Source organism: Mobula hypostoma, chromosome 1, assembly GCF_963921235.1.
Source record: "Mobula hypostoma chromosome 1, sMobHyp1.1, whole genome shotgun sequence".
In the NCBI taxonomy this organism is placed as follows: domain Eukaryota; kingdom Metazoa; phylum Chordata; class Chondrichthyes; order Myliobatiformes; family Myliobatidae; genus Mobula; species Mobula hypostoma.
This window is the reverse complement of record NC_086097.1, coordinates 195,917,716-195,937,652: the sequence shown is the minus strand read 5'-3', so window position 1 is coordinate 195,937,652 and position 19,937 is coordinate 195,917,716.

Below are 19,937 nucleotides of genomic sequence, written 5' to 3'. Positions count from 1 at the left end.
CCAGACTATGTAACAGTTTCCTCCCCCAAGCCATCAGATTCCTCAATACCCAGAGCCTGGCTTGACACCAACCTACTATACCCTCTACTGTGCCTATTGTCTTGTTTATTATTTATTATTATTTATTGTAGTGCCTGCACTGTTTTGTGCACTTTATGCAGTCCTGGATAGGTCAGTAGTCTAGTGTAGTTTTTGAGTTTTTTCTTACGTAGTTCAGTGTAGTTTTTGTATTGTTTCATGTAGCACCATGGTCCTGGAAAACGTTGTCTCATTTTTACTATGTTCTGTACCAGCAGTTATGGTTGAAATGACAATAAAAAGTGACTTGACTTGACTTGATCTATACTTTATAATATTAATTGTCCTCTAAGTTAGCACGTAAAATACCAAATAAATGTATTGTGGATTTGACTTGCACTCCTAAAGGCTGTAAGTACCAACCCAGGCATGTTGGCGTTGGGAGGAAAGGATGAAGTCAGAAGGTGTGATGTTTTGTATGTAGCTTCAAAAGGAAGTGTTATTTATGCGTTGTCTATAACTTGGTAAATAGGAATTGCCCTTTGTGTTTAGCAAATAATTATTGAGCCCACATTAGGCTAGCAGACCTTTCTACCGAAAGCATCTCAGTCCGTATAATGCCTGCAGTACCTTGCTGTGTTGAATAAAGAAGCTGCTTTGTATATACCAGCAACTCTGTCTCTCCGTTGATTTCATCCACACTACAACATTCACGCCACAACACTTGCCATGCAGGGACTGTATTGATTCAGAAGACTGGTTGTATGGATGCCAAATTATGACAGTTTGAATAGACTGAAATTGTCTTCTCTTGTTTCGAAGAATGGGAGGAGATCTCATTAAAGCATACACAGAGCCTGGACAAGCTGAATGCAAAGAAGGTGTTTCCCCCAACCAGGGATTTAGTACCTGGGTGGGGGCACAATCAGAATAATAACGAGCTGGTGAGGACTGAGATGAGGTAAAATTTCAGCGGTACATAGGCAATGAATCTCAACGATTGAATCTCTAGCTGGAGAGCTGTGGAGACTCAGCTGGTTTGCTCACACAGAATACAGGTGGACATACTTCTTGTCGATTAATGGAAATGGAGATGTTGCTGGAAATGCCACTGAGGTAGAAGGACAGCTAGATGGCCAACTCATTTTCCTGTTTTCCCATTTTATGCCACACAGCTTTAGATCACTTGGACAACACAAACACCTACATATGGATGTTGTTCATCGACTATAGCTCAGTATTTAATACCATCATACCCACAATCCTGATTGAGAAGTTACAGAACCTGGGTCTCTGTACCTCCCTCTGCAAATGGATCCTCGACTTCCTAACAGGAAGACCACAATCTGTGTGGATTGTTGACAACATCTCCTCCTCACTGACGATCAACACTGGTGCGCCTCAGGGGTGTGTGCTTAGCCCACTGCTCTACTCTCTATATACCATGACTGTGTGGCTGGGCATAGCTCAAATATTATCTATAACTTGCTGATGATACAACCATTGTTAGTAGAATCTCAGGTGGTGACGAGAGGGCATACAGGAGTGAGATATGCCAACTAGTGGAATGGTGCCGCAGCAACAACCTGGCACTCAACGTCAGTAAGACGAAAGAGCTGATTGTGAACTAAAGGAAAGGTAATATGAAGGAACACGTACCAATCCTCGTAGAGGGATCAGAAGTGAAGAGAGTGAGCAGCTTTAAGTTCCTGGGTGTCAAGATCTCTGAGGATCTAACCTGGTCTCAACATATCGATGTAGCGGCTATACTTTATTAGGAGTTTGAAGAGATTTGGCATGTCAACAAATACACTCAAAAACTTCTATAGTTGTACTGTGGAGAGCATTCTGACAGGCTGCATCAGTGTCTGGTATGGAGGGGCTACTGCGCAGGACTGAAAGAATCTGCAGAAGGTTGTAAATCTATTCAGCTCCATCTTGGGTACTAGCCTACAAAGTACCTCGGACAAATTCAGGGAGCAGTGTCTCAGAAAGGCAGCATCCATTATTAAGGACCTCCAGCACCCAGGGCATGCCCTTTTCTCACTGTTACCATAAGGTAGGAGGTACAGAAGCCTGAAGGCACACACTCAGCAATTTGGGGACAGCTTCTTCCCCTCTGCCATCCGATTCCTAAATGGACATTGAACATCCTCCCACAGGCAGTCAGATTGCTAAATAGCTGCTCTACCTGACTCTGCTTTGGACACTTTTAACTTGCACTGGACACTTATAACTTGATTTTAACTGACATGTGGCTGTTTTGTTTTACTATTTACTGTTATGTTTATTATTTAGTTTTTGTCTGTTATGATTGCACTGCTCCTGAGAAACGCTGTCTCATTCTGCCTTGCAGAGCTGATGTACGGTTAGAATGACAATAAAGTTTTTTGAATCTTGGATCTTTGAATCTTGACTCTCTGGACGCTACATCACTTTTTTTTAATATACAGTATTTCTGTTTTTGCACATTTTTTGGTAATCTGTTCAATATATGTCATTGATTTACTTGTTTATTTATTATTATTATTTTTATTTTATTTATTATTTTTTTCCTCTGCTAGATTATGAATTGTATTGAACTGCTGCTGCTAAGTGAACAAATTTCACGTCACATGCCGGTGATAATAAACCTGATTCTGATTCTGATTCTGACCTTTACGAGGAATAGAACACTGTCATTAGCAGGATTAGGCTCAGTGACAGGGCAGAGCTAGCCATCTTTGGCTGAATCAGTTTCACAGTGATTGGGTTCCCAACACGAACCCCTGCAGTAACAAGGTTCACATTTGCACTGTGCACTACATAGGCAGCGCAGATCCAGGATAACTATGGTATTACCTCCTGTACACCCATTTCACACTCAAGTGATGCATTAGGAGTTTGAAGCGATTTGGCATGTCAACAAGTACACACAAAAACTTCTCTAGTTGTACTGTGGGGAGCATTCTGACAGGCTGCATCACTATCTGGTATGGAGGGGCTACTGCACAGGACTGAAAAAAGCTGCAGAAGTTTGTAAATCTAGTCAGCTCCATCTTGGGGACTAGCCTACAAAGTACCCAGGACATCTTTTGGAAGCGATGTCTCAGAAAGGCAGTGTCCATTATTAAAGACCTCCAGCACCCAGGGCATGCCCTTTTCTCACTGTCACTATCAGGTAGGAGATACAGAAGCCTGAAGGCTCACACTTTGATTCAGGAACAGCTTCTTCCCCTCTGCCATTCAATTCCTAAATGGACTTTGAAGCTTTGGACACTACCTCACTTTTTTTTAATATAGAGTATTTCTGTTTTTTGCACATTTTTAATAATCTATTTAATATATGTAATTGATTTACTTGTTTATTTTGTTTTATTTATTATTATTTTTCTCCCTCTTTCTGTAGCTTATGTATTGCATTGAACTGCTGCTGCTAAGTTAACAAATTTCACGTCACATGCCAGTGATAATAAACCTGTTTCTGATTCTGATTCTGCACCATCTCTTGCTGTTCTGAACTTACTGTGACAGTGTGCACCACATTGCCTCCTGCTCCCACAGCAACCCCTCCATCCCTGCACAGACATAAAACTTACATCAATGGGATGCTGTGATTACACACTGTTCCTCTGCAGGCCCAGGCTGATAGTGTCCATTCACTGCCCACTGCTGCCTGCAGAATTAAATCTTGCAGTGTAGTCCCTCACTGCAAGTGACATACGTAACAGTCCTTCTGTCATAAGGTAATAATATTTACTGATGATTGCACAATGTTCAATTCTATTTACATCTCCTCATGGAATGACACCTCCGTGCAGAAAAAGCTGGACAATATTTAGGCATGGACGAATTTTTGGCAAATGACAATTGTGTCAGAAATGCAGGGCTTTGTTACCTCCAAGAACAGCTCTAAGAACCTATCCTTGACATTCAATGATATTGTCATTCCAAATACTCCTACCAATGATATCCAGGAGGTCAACATTGGCCAAATACTTGGATCAACTACATAAATATGTGGCGACAGGATCTGTCAGAGATTGGTATCCAATGGCAACTGACCACCTCTTGATTCCATAATCTCTTTCCACCATCCAAGAGGCACAAATAAGGAGTAAGATGCTCATTTATCCAGATGAGTTCAGCTCCAACAACGAAGTTGCAAATTCAAAGTAAGTTTATTATCAAAGTGTGCCTATGTCTCCATATACTACCCTGAGATTCATTTTCTTCAAACAATTCACAATTGAACAAATAAATACAATAGAATCAAAACTACACACAAAGACCGACAAGCAATCAATGTGCAAAAAAAAACTGCAAATGAAAAATAAATAAATACTGAAAACATGAGTTTTCTTGAACATGTAGAGTTCTTGAAAGTGAATCGATATGTTGTGGAATCAGTTTCAGTGCTGAGGTGAGTGAAATTACCCACAGTGGTTCAGGAGCCTGATGGTTGAAGGGTAATAACTATTCCTGAACCTGGTTGTATGGGACCTAAGGCTCCCATACTTCCTTCTCGATGGCAGCAGTGAGCAGTGAGCAAGGTGGGGATCCTCAACAATGAATGCCACTTTCTTGTGGCAGCACCCCTTGCAGATGCCAATGGTCGGGAGGGCTTTTCCTGTGATGGACTGGGCTGTATCCACTACTTTCCCATTCTTAGGTATTGATGTTTCCATACCAGGCTGTGATGCAACCAGTCAGCAAACTCTCCACTGTGCATCTATAGAAGTCTGTCAAAGTTTTAGATGACATGCTGATTCTGCACAAACTTCTCTGAAAGTAGAGGCATTGCCTTGCCTTCTTTGTAATAACAATTACATGCTGGTCCCAGGACAGATCAGCTGAAATGATAACTCCAAGAAATTTAAAGTTAGTGACCCCCTCCACCTCTGATCCCCCAATGAGGACTGACTGGTGCACCTCCAGTTTCCTCTTCCTATAGTCAATAATCAGCTCTTTGGATTTGCTGACGTTGAGTGAGAGGTTGTTGTTCTGGAACCTTTCAACTGCATTTTCAATCTCAGTCCTACATGCAATCCAGATCAAAGTAGCCTCCTCAATTGGCATCTCATTCATTCCACCCAGCGCCAGTACACTGTGGCAACTGTATGTACAGTACATTGACCAAATTCTATGTAGTTACCTGTTCAGGTTACCTTCATGTCTTTTCCCAAATCCTCGACCTCTACTAAAAAAGACAAGTGTAGCAAGCACATGGATTTCACATGCATTTTGCCCTCCATGGCACATACTGCACTCAACCCTTGCCATCTTCTATCCAGCACTATGGGAGCACTTTCACAAGAAGGACAGCATTATTTTGAGATGGCAAATGCAACGTGGGTTAAGGAATAAAGTTCGGCATTGTCGAAGGTGCTCACATTTCGGGTATGGGGCCAAGATCATGCCAGCAGTGACTGAACACTAGATTTAGGAAATCAGGTTTAATTCACTGGCACATGTCGTGAAATTTGTTGTCTTTGCGGCAGCAGTACAACACAATACATAATATAGAAGAAAAAAGATAAATAAATAAATAGTTACAGTATACATATATTGAATAGATTAAAACAGAAATAATATACATTAAAAAAGTGAGCTAGTGTTCAAGGGTTCAATATCCTTTTAGGAATTGGCAGAGGAGAAGAAGTTGTTCCTGAATCACTGAGTGTGTGCTTTCAGGCTTTTGTACCTCCTAGCTGATCGCAACAATGAGAAAAGGGCATGCCTTGGGTGCTGGAGGTCCTTAATGGATGCTGCCTTTCTGAGGCACAGCTCCTTGAAGATGTCCTGGGTACTTTGTAGGCTAGTGCCTAAGATGGAGCCGACTACATTTACAACCCTCTGCAGCTTCTTTTGGTCCCGTGCAGTAGCCCCCCCCACCCCCACACCCAAAACCAGACAGTGATGTGGCCTGTCAGAATGCTCTCCACAGTACATCTATAGAAGTTTTTGAGTGCATTTGTTGACATCCTAAATCTCTTCAAACTCCTAATGAGGTATAGTCACTGTCTTGCTTTCTTTATAACTGCATTGATATGTAGGGACCAGGTTAGATCCTCAGAGATCTTGACACCATAGAACTTGAAACTGCTCACTCCCTCCACTTCTAATCCCTCTATGAGGATTGATGTGTGTTCCTTTGTCTAACCCTTCCTGAAGTCCACAATCAGCTCTTCCATCTTACTGACATTGAGTGCCAGGTTGTTGCTGTGACACGACTCCACTAGTTGGCATATCTCGTTCCTGTACGCCCTCTCGCCACCATCTGAGATTCTACCAACACTGGTTGTATCGTCAGCAAATTTATAGATGGCATTTGAGTTACATCTGGCCACACAGTCATGGGTATATAGAGAGTAGTGCCCTTCCCTTGGACAACATCGGTGGCGTGGAGAGGGGAGACTTGCAGCATGGGCAACTGCCAGTCTTCCATACAATCTTGACCAGGCCTGCGCCCTGGAAACCTTCCAAGGCGCAAATCCATGGTCTCACGAGACTAACGGATGCCTATAATATAAAGTAGTTGCATTATGTAAGTAGTGCAAAAACAAAAATGGAAATTAAAAAAGAAGTAGTGAGATAGTGTTGATGGGTTCAATGTCCATTCAGAAATCTGATGGCAGAGAGGTAGAAGCTCTTCCTGAAATGCTGAGTGTGTGCCTTCAGGATTCTGTACTTCGTTCCTGATGATAGCAATGGGAACAAGACATGACCTGGGTGATAGGGTCCTTAATGATGGATTCTGCCTTTTTGAGGCATCCCTCCTTGAACCTGTCCTGGATACTACAGATGCTAGTACCCATGAAGGAGCTGACTAAGTTAACAACTCTCTGTAGTTTATTTCAATCCTGTGCAGTAGCACCCCTCCATACCAGATGGTGATGCTGCCAGTTAGAATGCTCTGCATGGTACATGTGCAGAAATACAAACATAGAAACACAGAAAACCTACAGCACAATACAGGCTCTTTGGCCCACAATGCTGTGCCGAACATGTGCTTACTTTAGAAATTAACTAGTGTTACCCGTAGCCCTCTAGTTTTCTGAGCTCCATGTACCTGTCCAGGAGTCTCTTAAAAGACCTTATCGTATCCACCTCCACCACCGTTGCTGGCAGGCCATTCCACACACTCACCACTCCCTGCGTAAAACATTTACCCCTGACTTCTCCTCTGTATCTACTTCCAAGCACCTTAAAACTGTGCCCTCTTGTGTTAGTGATTTCAGCCCTGAGAAGAAGCCTCTGACTATCCACACGATCAATGCCTCTCATCATCTTATACACCTCTGTCAAATCGCCTCTCATCCTCCGCCGCTCCAAGGACAAAAGGTCAAGTTCACTCAACCTATTCTCCTAAGGCATGCTCCCCAATCCAGGCAACATCCTTGTAAATCTCCTTTGCACACTTTCTATGGTTTCCACATCCTTCCTGTAGTGAGGTGACCAGAAATGAGTGCAGTACTCCAAGTGGGGTCTGACCAGGGTCCTATATAGCCGTGAGTGTCTTTGGTGGCATACAAAATCTCCTCAAACTCCAAATGAAATATAGCCACTGTGTTGCCTTCTTTGTAGCTGCATTGATATTTTGGCTACAGGATATATCCTTAGAGATATTGACACACAGAAACTTACAATTGCTCACTCTTTCCACTTTGGATCTCTGCATGAGGACTGATGTGTGTTCCCCTGTCTTACCCTTTGAGAGCTGAAGGTGATGTCAGCATCACATACACTGCTGTATGTTTGAAAACATTTTAGTGGCATGACAAAATATTAAATTGCCAACAACTTTGGTAAAGTTATCCAAAACTTTTGGCAAACATTTAAGTGGAATTGTAGGTTGGAGCTGTGAGATACTCTAAGAGCCGATCAGGTGAATAAGTACCAGTCATAGATGCGGTAGAACTCTAGAGTCTGTTGCTGGGGAATACAGACCATAATTTCGAGGTGAGAGGGACGTGCATTAACGTAGATCTAAGGGGTAAATTTTTCACACAATGAGAAGTTAATGTCTGGAATGAGCTATAAGGGGAGATGGTGGAAGCAGGAAAAGGATGTGAAGCATCTTTACATTACTTGAATGAGCAAGGAATACAGGGATATATAATTAATATAGACAAGTATGATTAGTAAAGATAAGCATAATTGTCAGCATAGACATAGTGGGCTGAAGAGCCTATTTCTAGAGGACTATTTCTATGCTCGTGTTGTTTTATCAAGCAATTTTTAAAATATCCAGGTATGTCTGAGTGAAAGGGCCATATCATATCTTCGGCATCCACGCTGAGTGAAACTGTTTGGAATCTATAATTACCTCTCCATGCACTGAAGTGCTTTAACAGAACATGATAGTGTCCAAGAGGTATGAGTAGACTCCTATATCTCTTCTGGAAATGTCTTTCATTAGCATAAACATTCTTTAGCAGAACACAATGTAGTGTGCAGAATCTGGACAACTTGGGAGTCTATACAAAGAGAGGGAGTTAGATACAGGCTTACTTCAACTCTGCTAATACTGTTGTAGTAGCAGGACTTGCATGTATGCTTTCTATGTGTTAAAATACAGAGGGAAATTGAATCGCAGAAGCTGAAGGGCTCAGAGGGGAGAATGCTTCTCTTTGCCATTTTCTATTGTATTCTTACATTAATTTTCTGCTTTCCCTTAAGATGCTATGATAAGAGATACAATATGTCTAGGTACCTAATATTGGATTTTCCAGTGAATCATCATGACATGCTCAAATTCAGCTACTGGGTGATCGATCCTATGCAGTGACGCAGCTGTTGTTGCAATTTATCCTCCATGATCAGAAGTAACTTAATTCATCAGGGAAGTGCAAAGATGTATTTTAGAATGACTCAGTGGATAAATAAGGGATGCATATTAGAAGTACAGAACTATTCCTCAGGGAGGAATTACTTGTTTTAATCACAACAATTCAAAATGTAGAGCTGGGTAAGAATATAATTTGCAGGAGCACATACTTTGTAATAGAATGCATATTCTGATCAACGCAGGAGAAGTATTGTGAAAAATAATGGAAATCAAATCTGATCACAATGAAATCTCTCATAAATAGGAGAAAACATGATAATTAGCATTAAGGTCAGAAATAATTAACTAAGACAGATAACGGTTTGGAAGCTAGTTAAGGGTGGAAGATTGATGGATGTTGAAAACATGGACAGGGAAAGGAAAGAACAGGGAAAGTTTAACTGGCTTTTATTATGAGAAAATCAGCTTATCATTTGTACCTTGGCTTAGTTCAGTAGTGACCTTTCTTGCTTGGCATAAATAAATCATGGAAAGTTGCAAAATTGAATTTGGTCATATATGATCTAAATCTCTGTAAAGGAGCATATGGAACACCATGAATCATTTCTTTCCTATTTAAGAACATACTCATTATCCCTCTTTTGTTTCCTACTACCTAATCAATCTTTTAACCAAGTCAATACCTTGTCTTCAATTATTTCTTCAGAAATTCAATTAGGTTCATTAAACTTGAACTACCTATGACAAATTTATCTTGGCTCGTTCTAATCAGTTCAGTCTTCCCTAAGTGTTTAATCATTCTTTCCTTAACTTGAGGTTCTAACAACTTTTCATAGCAGATGTAACACTGACAGATTTATAACTTCCTTAATTCCCTCCTCTATCTTACCTTTAATAAACAATAATATTTTGAATTTGGAGAATTGTTATTCTCTAATGTGAAGAGACAGTTCTCAAATTGTAAGAACAAATCTAGTTCGATCACCTGCAGTTTTCTTATCTCCTTGCTTTAAAACCCTCAGGTAAGAACCGTCATGTTGTGCAGATTTATCTGCTAACTTTTCTAATATTGTTTTCTTGTTTAGATTAACTTTGATGAATTTCTAACCATAATTCACTATTTTTTTCTCCAGAATGCTCGTCCCACTGCTGTGAAGACTGAAACCACAATAGTGCAATTTCCTTTCATTTATGATATTTCCCACATTTGTTTTATAGGCCCATTTTGTCCTTCCTCATCTTTTTTTCCCTACTATGATTTAAAAAGAAACATTATCTGAATAAACCTGTTTGTATTTCTTTTTGAAATACTTATAATCTTTTCTTTTGGTTTCCCTTTGTAGTCCCCTACTAATCTTCAAAGTATTAGTCTTTTCTCTTTTAAAGGAACTTTGCTTCCTCTTTTCTAAACTATTTTTTTTTCCAGGTAATTGTTTTTGTCATTTGGGGCAATATATTGGTTCTGTCTTAAACTAAGATTGTTTTTCCTAGGTTAACATGACGCCATTACAGCTTGGAGCATTCCGGAGTTCAAAGTTCAATTTCAGCGCCATCTGTAAGGAGAAGTCTAAACCTCCCCAAATACCTGCAATCATAATGACATCTTCAATCAAACTAGCCAGATACACATTAGATGCTACTTCCCCTGTTTCCTCTAAAACCATGATAGTAAGGACCCATAATCGGATTCGTTTGGAGATTGAAATATAGTCTTCAGGAGCTGGAAACCTGAAAATGCCCCAAGTATCGAACAGAAGTACACCTACATTGTATGGAGAGAGAAACAAGAGTTAATGGTTCAAATCTCAAAAGTTCAAAGTGCATTTATTATCGAAGTATGTAAACATTGTACAACCTTGGGATTTGTCTCCTAACTGGCAGCCACGAAACAAAGAAACCCAAAAAAACCCATTAAAAAAAAGATTGTCAAACACCCAATGTGTAGAGAAAAAAAACAAATCACGCAAACAATAACTGCAAGCAAAATGGTGTTCTGAACTAAAGTCCACAAAGCAAGTCCGCTCACAAGACCCTTGGTTCAGTGCAGAGCGGAGCAATGATCTAAACCAGCCCGTCGGCCGACACCCTGACCGTTCCAATCTGGCCTGATGTCCAAACATTGGGTTCAGTCTCTTCGATACACTCTGGGACCTGTACTCTGCCACCTCAATTTGACCTGTACCTGACCTTTCCAATTTGGCCCCGTACTTAAATCAATCGAACCTCAGGTCATCCTTGCTCTCGGCGATGGGGATGCTGCCTCGCCTCAGTTCTGCCACGTCGAATTGTCTCCATATCCAAAGGGAAATTACAGGCTATTGCTTGTGATGATCATTTACCAGAAGAAGACTGATGAAAAAAGCATTTAGTTATTTTCCTTGTTTTATTGGCCAGCAGCCATAAGCTGAGATTCACCAGCGCCATCTGAAACTAGAAACTGTTTCTAGTAAAACCTCAATCTGTATCGTTTTTTCTAACTCCTAGGATCTCAAATATTAACCTTTTGCATGTGCTTTGACTGCTTTCTTTGTGGAGATAAATGTCACAGTCATTCCATGATTATTCCCAACACTGGTGTCTCACAACTCTGCACACTCAGCCCCTTACTCTACTCCCTGTACACTCATGACTGTGCGGCCATATCCTGCTCTTATTCCATCTACAAGTTTGTAGGTGATACCATCATAGTGGGCCATCTAGCAGATAACGATGAGTCAATGTGTGGGAGGGAGACAGAGAGTCTAGTGACATGGTGTAATGACAACAACCTTACCCTCCACAAAACTGACTTCAGAAAGCAAAGCGCTGTACAAATTTCTGTCTATTTCTGCAGTGCTAAGGTCATGAGGGTTTTAGAGCTTTAAGTTCCTAGGAGTAAACACCACCAATAGCCTATCCTGGTCCAACAATAAATGTGCCACAGCCAAGAAAATTCACCAGTGCCTCGATTTCCTCAGGAGGCTAAAGGAATTTGGCATGTCCTCTTTAACCTTCATGATCCACTATGGAAAGCAACCTATCTGGATGCATCGTGGCTGGAATGGCAGCTGCTCTGCCCGCGAGAGAGCTGGAGACATAGCTCAGCACATCACAGACACCAGCCTCTCTTCCATGGACTCTGTCTGTACTTTTTGCTGCCGCAGTAAAACAGCTGGTATAATCAGACCCCACACACCTGACGCTTTCTCTCTTCTCCCCCTTCCCACTGGGCAGAAGCAGGGGCAGCGCTAAGGTGGTGCTAGCTGGGGCTATAGCCCCAGCAGAAATTGCAATAGCGCCACCATAGCACCAACAAGAAATTAGCTGCAGCTGCTTTGCTTTCTCTGTATAGTTTTGAATACAGCTTGTTTCTCCAGTTGATCTAGTGAAACAGCGCCCCCAGTTACCATAGCACCCACGCAGCAATAAAGTTATAAACTCTGTCAGATCCACTCTACACTTCTGCTTATTCGTTCGTTGTCAATGTCTTGCCGTTGCTGTCCTCAGATCAGTTAAGCTGATCTAAGATCACTTAAGGTGGTGATGTCACTCACTCTCACTCATGCGAGAGGTTGATAGTATACATCCAGGCGCAGATCCGTGGTCTCGCGAGACTAATGGAAGCCACACGCGCACATTGTGCTTTTACAAGCGAGCATGGGCCTGGCACGTGAATTATTTTGGCCGGCATGAAAAATGGATCGATTTTTAGTCAGAAAACGACCTCATCCAGAGGAATCAGTGGTGTCTCAGCCTGAACCTGTCTTAATTGAAAGTGACATACAGAAAGAAGTAAGTGGGGATGAGGACGACAGCAGTTCATCGAAGGAGTATGAGGGCGAAATAGAGGAACAAGAAATGGGGCGGGATTCGGAAGAGAACGTGGATGAAGCTGCTCTTAGTGCTAGTGGGAATACTGTTAGCGATGTTAGCCAGCAGCCTGAGGAAGGACCCCGTCGGCCAGCATTAAAAAAGTACCCTTCGCAACAGTTTAGCAATCAGCAAAGGAGTATTCATGGCTGGTTTGACCTATACTCCTGGCTGGAATATTCAATCACAAAAGATGCTACATTCTGCTTCGCATGCAGGCAATTCCTGTGTGGAAGACATGGGTTCCATTCTGAGTCTACTTTCACTGTCACTGGTTACCACAACTGGCGGAAAGCTACAACAGCTTTCAAAACCCACCATGTAAGTGCAGCTCATAAGTTTGTTATGGAGGCATAGGCCGAATTCAGATTGAGAAAACAAGACGGTTCAAGGTTGGGAAATATGCTTGATAAAGGACATGCAAAGATTGTCCAAGAAAATCGTGAGTATATGAGAGCAGTGGTTGAATCTGCACGCTATACTGCGTGCCAAGGCATTGCTCAGCGAGGACACTGGGAGAATGATGGATCTGGCAATAGGGGAAACTTTGTTGAGTTGCTCAGTGTAATTGGGAAGTTTGATAAGACTGTAGCTAAAAAAATAGAGGACAATCCTGGAAATGAAAAAACACGTATCACGATATCCAAAATGAAATTATGGGTATTATGGCAGATATGGTCAGACGTCAAATAAGTGCAGAAATCAAGGAGGCTGGACATTTGGCCATCATGGTGGATGAAAGTAAAAACTTGAGTAAAAAGGAGCAAATATCAGTGGTGGTGCGGTATTTGAATAACGAAACAGTGCTTGAAGAATTCTTGCACTTCACTCCAGCAGAAGGGTTGGATGCAGAGTCGCTTCTTAAAAGCATTGAACAGACACTCGCCCAGTGTGTTATTGATAAGAACGTGTGTATAGGCCAGTGTTATGATGGGGTGGCAGTGATGTCCGGGTGCAATAACGGGTTACAAGAGAGGTTCAGGAAAGAGGTCCCACAGGCATTATATATGCACTGCCATGCTCACAGACTTAACCTTGTTTTAGTGGATGTTGTGAGCAATGTACCACAAGCAGGTGAGTTTTTTGAAACTGTGTAGCTGCTTTACAACTTCTTTTCAAACTCTGTTGCCCATGATCTTTTCATGAAGAAACAGAGAGAACTGAAATCAACTGCACAGCCCGTGGAGTTGAAGAAATTGTCAGATACACGCTGAGCATGGCAGTATACAGCTTTGTGGGCTATAAGAAAATCACTCCCTGCCATTCTAGCTACACTACAGGATATTATGGGTCAACCAAATGCACGGAGGAAAATGGAGGCCAGAGCTGTAAATGGATTGATTGACGAGCAGTTTGCTTTACTTCTCACTCTGTTTGAGGATTTATTCCGAGTCACCAAGTTCATGTCAGACCAGCTACAATCTCCCAGTTTGGAGCTTTCATCCGCTGTGGACTTGACTCAGTCTGTTATCGATGCACTCTCAGCAAAACGGGGAGAGGAATCATGGAGTGAAATTCAGACAAGAGCTAGGGACCTGTGCGTCAAGGCCGGTATACAGAGTAGAACACATGAAAAGAGACAGGCCCAGCCACCCCGCCGCCTACATGATTTTGTTGTTGAGGCCCAAACTGAACGCACACCTGTCACATCCTCTGATGACCTTCGCAACCACTGTTCCTATCCAGTTATAAACAGACTTCTGACTGAAATGAAAAGACGGTTCTCAATTGAGACTGGGGGTGTTTTGACTGGAGTCTCAGCATTGAGTCCCAAACACAAGTTCTTCCTAGACAAGAATTGTCTTTGGCCAATGGCCCAATACTATGGAGTGACTGAAGTGAACCTGACTGCTGAGCTACATCAGGTTCGGTGTCTGCTGGAAATAAAACAAAAGCAAGGACAGACAGTGAATGACACAGTGGAATTTCTAGCTCTAATGAGACCCAACCGTGATGCTTTTATAGATTTATACAAACTAACCTGCATATCACTGACTCTGCCTGTTACATCTGCCTCATGCGAAGGGAGTTTCTCTTGCCTCAGACGTGTCAAAAACTACTTAAGGAATAGCAGCGGCGATGCTCGGAACAACAACTTGGCTCTGTTGGCCATAAACAACCGGAGGACCAAAGCACTTGACATCCAGATAATCATTGATGCTTTCGCCACCAATCACAACAACTGACGGATTGTGCTTCTCTGAAAATATTAATGGTGTGTGCAGTTGATTTTTAAAAAATCTGGGCCAAGACTAATGCTGATTAATACTATTATTTTGTGGTGGATACCCCATAGTCCTTATGTTTCCTGCAAATCCTAAAATATTAGATTTACTGCTATTAAGCCTACTGGTTTTGCTTAGACTTCCAAGCAGTGATTCTGTTGATTTTTGTTTCAAATTCAATAGCCGAATTAATTGAAGTATTGCATGGTCAGAGTACGATTTGTCCAACTCCTGGTAAAGCCTTGCATCTGTTGTTTGCCTTATTTGACTTTAATAACGGTGTATCTTTTGGCATTGCTGTCTACGTAATGTGAATAGCAGTGGGTTTGTTTTGTGTTTTTCAGTTGAAAAGCACGCATTTGACGCAGATTGCGGGATTGGTGCGTGATTCACGTTGTCCGCTGTTCCTCGGTTGCTCTGTTTGTTTTTTTTGTTTATGCTCCATGTAGCCCAGGTTGTCTCCGATGCTGTTGACACTGTAACAGTTCACTTCTATATTAGATCTATCAATTGCTGTTGCTTGTGAATCAACAGAGGCATTTATAGTAGGCACATAATGCTTGAAACTGACTTTTTAACGCCACGCGTCTGGCCTTGTGAATACATATTACCATACAGTGCATCCCTCAGCACCATCAATGAATCATTCAGCCCCTCCATAGCAGCAGCGAGATAAAATCTCTGGCGCCGCCACTGGGCAGAAAAGATGAAAGCCTGAAGGTATGCACCACCAGGTTCAAGGACAGGTTCCATCAAACTGTTATAAAAATAGCAAACAGTTCCCTCATTCCCTTGACCTCACAAACTGTCTATTGTGGCCTTGAACCTTTCTGTCAGCCTGCGCTGCACTTTCTCTGTGGCTTTTAGACTTTATTCTGCATTCTGTACTGTTTGAATACCTCAATGCTCTCTGTAATAGATAGATCTGTACAAACAGTATGCAAGACAAGTTTTTCACTCCATCTCAGTATGCGTGACAATAATAAACCAATTCCAAATTCCTGACTACAGCCTGATCTCTGCTGGATTCCACAGTTTGCTGAAATGTTAAATTCAAGCTCTATATTTAAATAACAGGGAGAATGGGGAAGGGTATTTGCTTTTCTTGTAAGCTTCCCCTGTGTTTGGTACCTAAAGCCTACACTTAACTCCTTCCAAGAACCCCTGTTTATAGGACTGCAAGATCTCTATAACTTCCTCCAATATGTAGGCCCCTCCATCTCTCTGGGACACTCTCTGAATCCCTTCCCTTCAATGCAGCATCCATTCTTTCAGAAGCAATACTTCTCTGAAACTTAGGGAGTATCACTGGTATTGTAGTTTGCCCCATAAGAGTTGACTGCAAAGATTACACCTGCTGGATTAAATGCATATATGTGCGAGATTTTGCAATTTGAATAATGAATGCCAACCTGACACCAACAAAGGCAGTTTTGGCACAGCATTACACTAGGAAACCCAACAATGCTAACTGAGAACTCACTGATGAAGCTCTTTCTCTTTACGTGACTCTCATGAACCTGACCTTATCCTGACCTTATATTGTTTAATGTAATTAAAATACAGAAATACAATTTCCAGTCCTATGTTTCTCCTTTTCAAAAAAAAAACAATGAATTGCTGATGGATTACTAGTCCTTGAATAAATTGAATGCAGCTAAATAAATTTTCTAATATGTTTTCAATAAAAGACTTCATAAAAATAAAATCGCCTTTTAAAACAGCTTTGCTTTTGCTATAACTACATTACCAAAGATGTCATTAACAAGGGAATAGATTTAAGATAATTGACAGAAAGATTACAGGAGAAATGAGGAAGGATTTTTTTTTACTCAGAACATGGTGGGAACCTGAAATTCACTGTCTAAAAGGCTGTTGAAGACAGATAACCTCAGAACATTTTAAAAGGGACATGCACTTTAAATGATGTAACCACTATGTACTGGGAGCTAGGATGTGGGAATGGATTCAATAAATCATTTTTATAATCACCTAACAGGGATATAATAAACCAAATTGCTCCTTTTATATATAAATCCAAGGTTTCCTATATTGTACCCCTACTTTGCTAACGTGAGGTGTGTAGGTACACACTGCTGCAATTGTAACCACGGAGAGTTTTCATTCTTTCATCTAGATCCCCTTTTACTAATGTTGTAGTGATCTCCTTAAAACAGTAGATGTCACTCCTCCTCATTGTTCAGCTTCACAATTCTCTCAAATGATCTTTAAACCTGGAATATTTAATGCTCAATCACAACCAGTGATTGACGCTATGCCAGCCTTTCTAAACTCTGTCTGATCCTCACAACTGGTGTCCTTTGCTCTTTAATTTGTTGCATGAAATATTTATTTGAAAAACAGATCCATAGCTGCCTTTTTACTGGGGTTGCTGTCTTTCTGGAATCAGTGAGCCTTTAAAAAAAGTATGTCTTCTGTAGTCATGCTAATTAGCCTTGGATTCCCTTCATCAATAGTATCATTATCATTGCTACTGACTTAAACTCTGCTCGCCACAACAGTCATGCTCTTTGCTTCCTGACCTATCGTTTCAATTGGCTTTTGGTCTGATTGATAATATCAGGAGTATCATTTTTGAGGTTTTGTTTTTATTAATTCAGCAACTGATTCCTGAAACTCAACAGGATACCCTCCCTTTTCTTCCACATGCCTGGATATGGATTATAAGTTTTCCTCCCCATTTCCAATTTCTTCCCAGCAGTACCAATATTTTTCTGATCCTCACAGTAGAGAGGCAAAGTACTCTTTGGGACCCTCAGCCATAGATGATGCCATTTATCTTATATATAACTAACAGCTTAAATTTACTCCATTTTTATTTTTCACTACATCCTCTTGCACAGTTTTCTGTTCCACTTTCTCTTTAACTTGGGCACTTTCAGCATCTGGACATTGTTGGCAAAACCAGCATTTATTGTCCTTCCATGACCGGCCTTAAGAAAGTGATCATGAGCAACCTCCCTGAACTGGTGCTGTTGATCTGGGGAAGGTACTCCCACCGTACTGTGGGGAGGAATCGCAGGATTTCATCCCAGCACTGACGAATGAATGGTGATATATTTTCCAAGTCATGATGCTATGCGACATAGGGGAAAGAAGCGCAGAATTTGCAATCATTATTTTTCGTTGCTGGTGTGGTTAACTGGTAGTCAGTTAAACTAATATTTTGTCAGACTGAAATGGACAAGGGTTAATTTGCTCATTTTTTTTGAATTTCACATGTACCTACTGCACAGATATAGCTATTTATTGCCAGTTAGGCAACTACTACTTTGAAAAATTAATAGAGAAGTCGCATATCCTAGACAACTGCAGCACTTAGTTTCCTGTACTGAATCACACATTTGCTCTGGTTTGATTTTGCTCTTGCAATTGTGTATAAATAAAGGTGATCAACTTTGAACCTCCTGTCAGTTTTGACAGCAAATTTTGAGAAGAATAATTGTATGCCCATATTTTTTTCAATGCTCAGTAACAATGTTCTCTTTAAGAGCGATGGTGCTGTATTCCACTCTGCATTGTGTATTGTAATTTAGTACAGCAGCTTCTAATTAGATAGACCGCTTGTCAATCATCTGGGTTCATGTAACACAAGGCCTGCTGAGCATTTTAAATGGACAAAACCGTGGATGCCAGGAATCTAAAATCAAAACAGAAAGTAGCAGGCATTAAAGACAAAAGAAACTTCTGGAAATAATCAGCAGGTGACACTTTATCAAAGAAGAGGGAACAGAGTTAGTTTTTCAGGCTGGTGATTTTACATTATTGCTCATTGATCTGAATTCATTGTACATTTCACTCATGCTGTTTGACTTGTCTTATTTTTTTATAAACCAAACTTTGCACCATAAAATCTACCTGTCTTTATGTATTTAAATGAAAGAATGCTCTGTAATTTTGAGTAATTCTTATATAAATCTGCTATTAAGAATGAGGAAGTCATGACTAAGATAGCTCCTGGTTAAAAGTGGTCCATTTTAGCAGGCTTTATCACAATCATTCATAAATATTCACACATCTTATGGAGCAAATATAAAGCATAAAGATGCCAGTTAATAGTGAACATGTAGAACAGCAGACATTTCCCAAACATGACTACAATAAAATTATTAGTTCTGAAAGGCATTGGTTGTGAAACCCAAATTCTAAGCTCCAATATGAGGAACTCACTCACTTTTCTCCAGTAATGTAGTGCGTAAGCTCTGAATAAACCATAAGGAATTTTGCATAATATCATACCATGTAACAAAGCTTGTTTACTTTCCAGGAAATAGATTCATATCTGGGAAAAGCCAATAAGCTCATCTGTCAATCCTACCCACCAATTTGATACTGTAACTCCAGAAGGCCACCAAGTGAATTGTGGAATTTATGTTATGAGCTTACTCAACACCTTATATTAATTAATAGAGAAATGAGCATCTTGATAGTTTAAGGAAACTTTTCATCCAGGTTTAAATTGACCAATCTGTTCTGAACTGGTGGGAAAGTGCCAGTTTATGTGGTACAAGCAACTGAGATGAAAATAAAATACTGTATATGCTGAAAATCTGAAATAAAAACAGAAGATATTGTAAATAATCAGCAAGTCAGACTGAATTTGAAGAGAGGATATTTGAAGTCCATTTCTTTGCAGCAACATTGGGAAAACTAAGAGGTGAGCAGACCTGTAGATGCACAGGGAGTAGGGAGAGCAGAAGAAAGCAAGAGCTTTGTAATGGGTAGGAGAGTCAGATTAAATGCTGAAAATACAAAGCAAAAGAGGATGGTAATATGGTACATTCCTGAGTGGACATTGTCCACATGTACATCCTAACAGTTTGCATCACTGAATCTACAATTATGGTAGAATTTTAAGCCCAGTCAATTTATTTTCCACTTCATCTGCATACATGCAAAATTCTAAAGTGCTGGTAGATGCCAAATCTCAGCTGCTTTCAATCTCCTGCGTAATCAGATGCAGCAAGAAACATTTTATTCTTCCCATAAGTTATGCTCAGCTGACATTACATCAAATATGAGGAACTTGCTGGTCTGTATGATCAGTCTGTTCT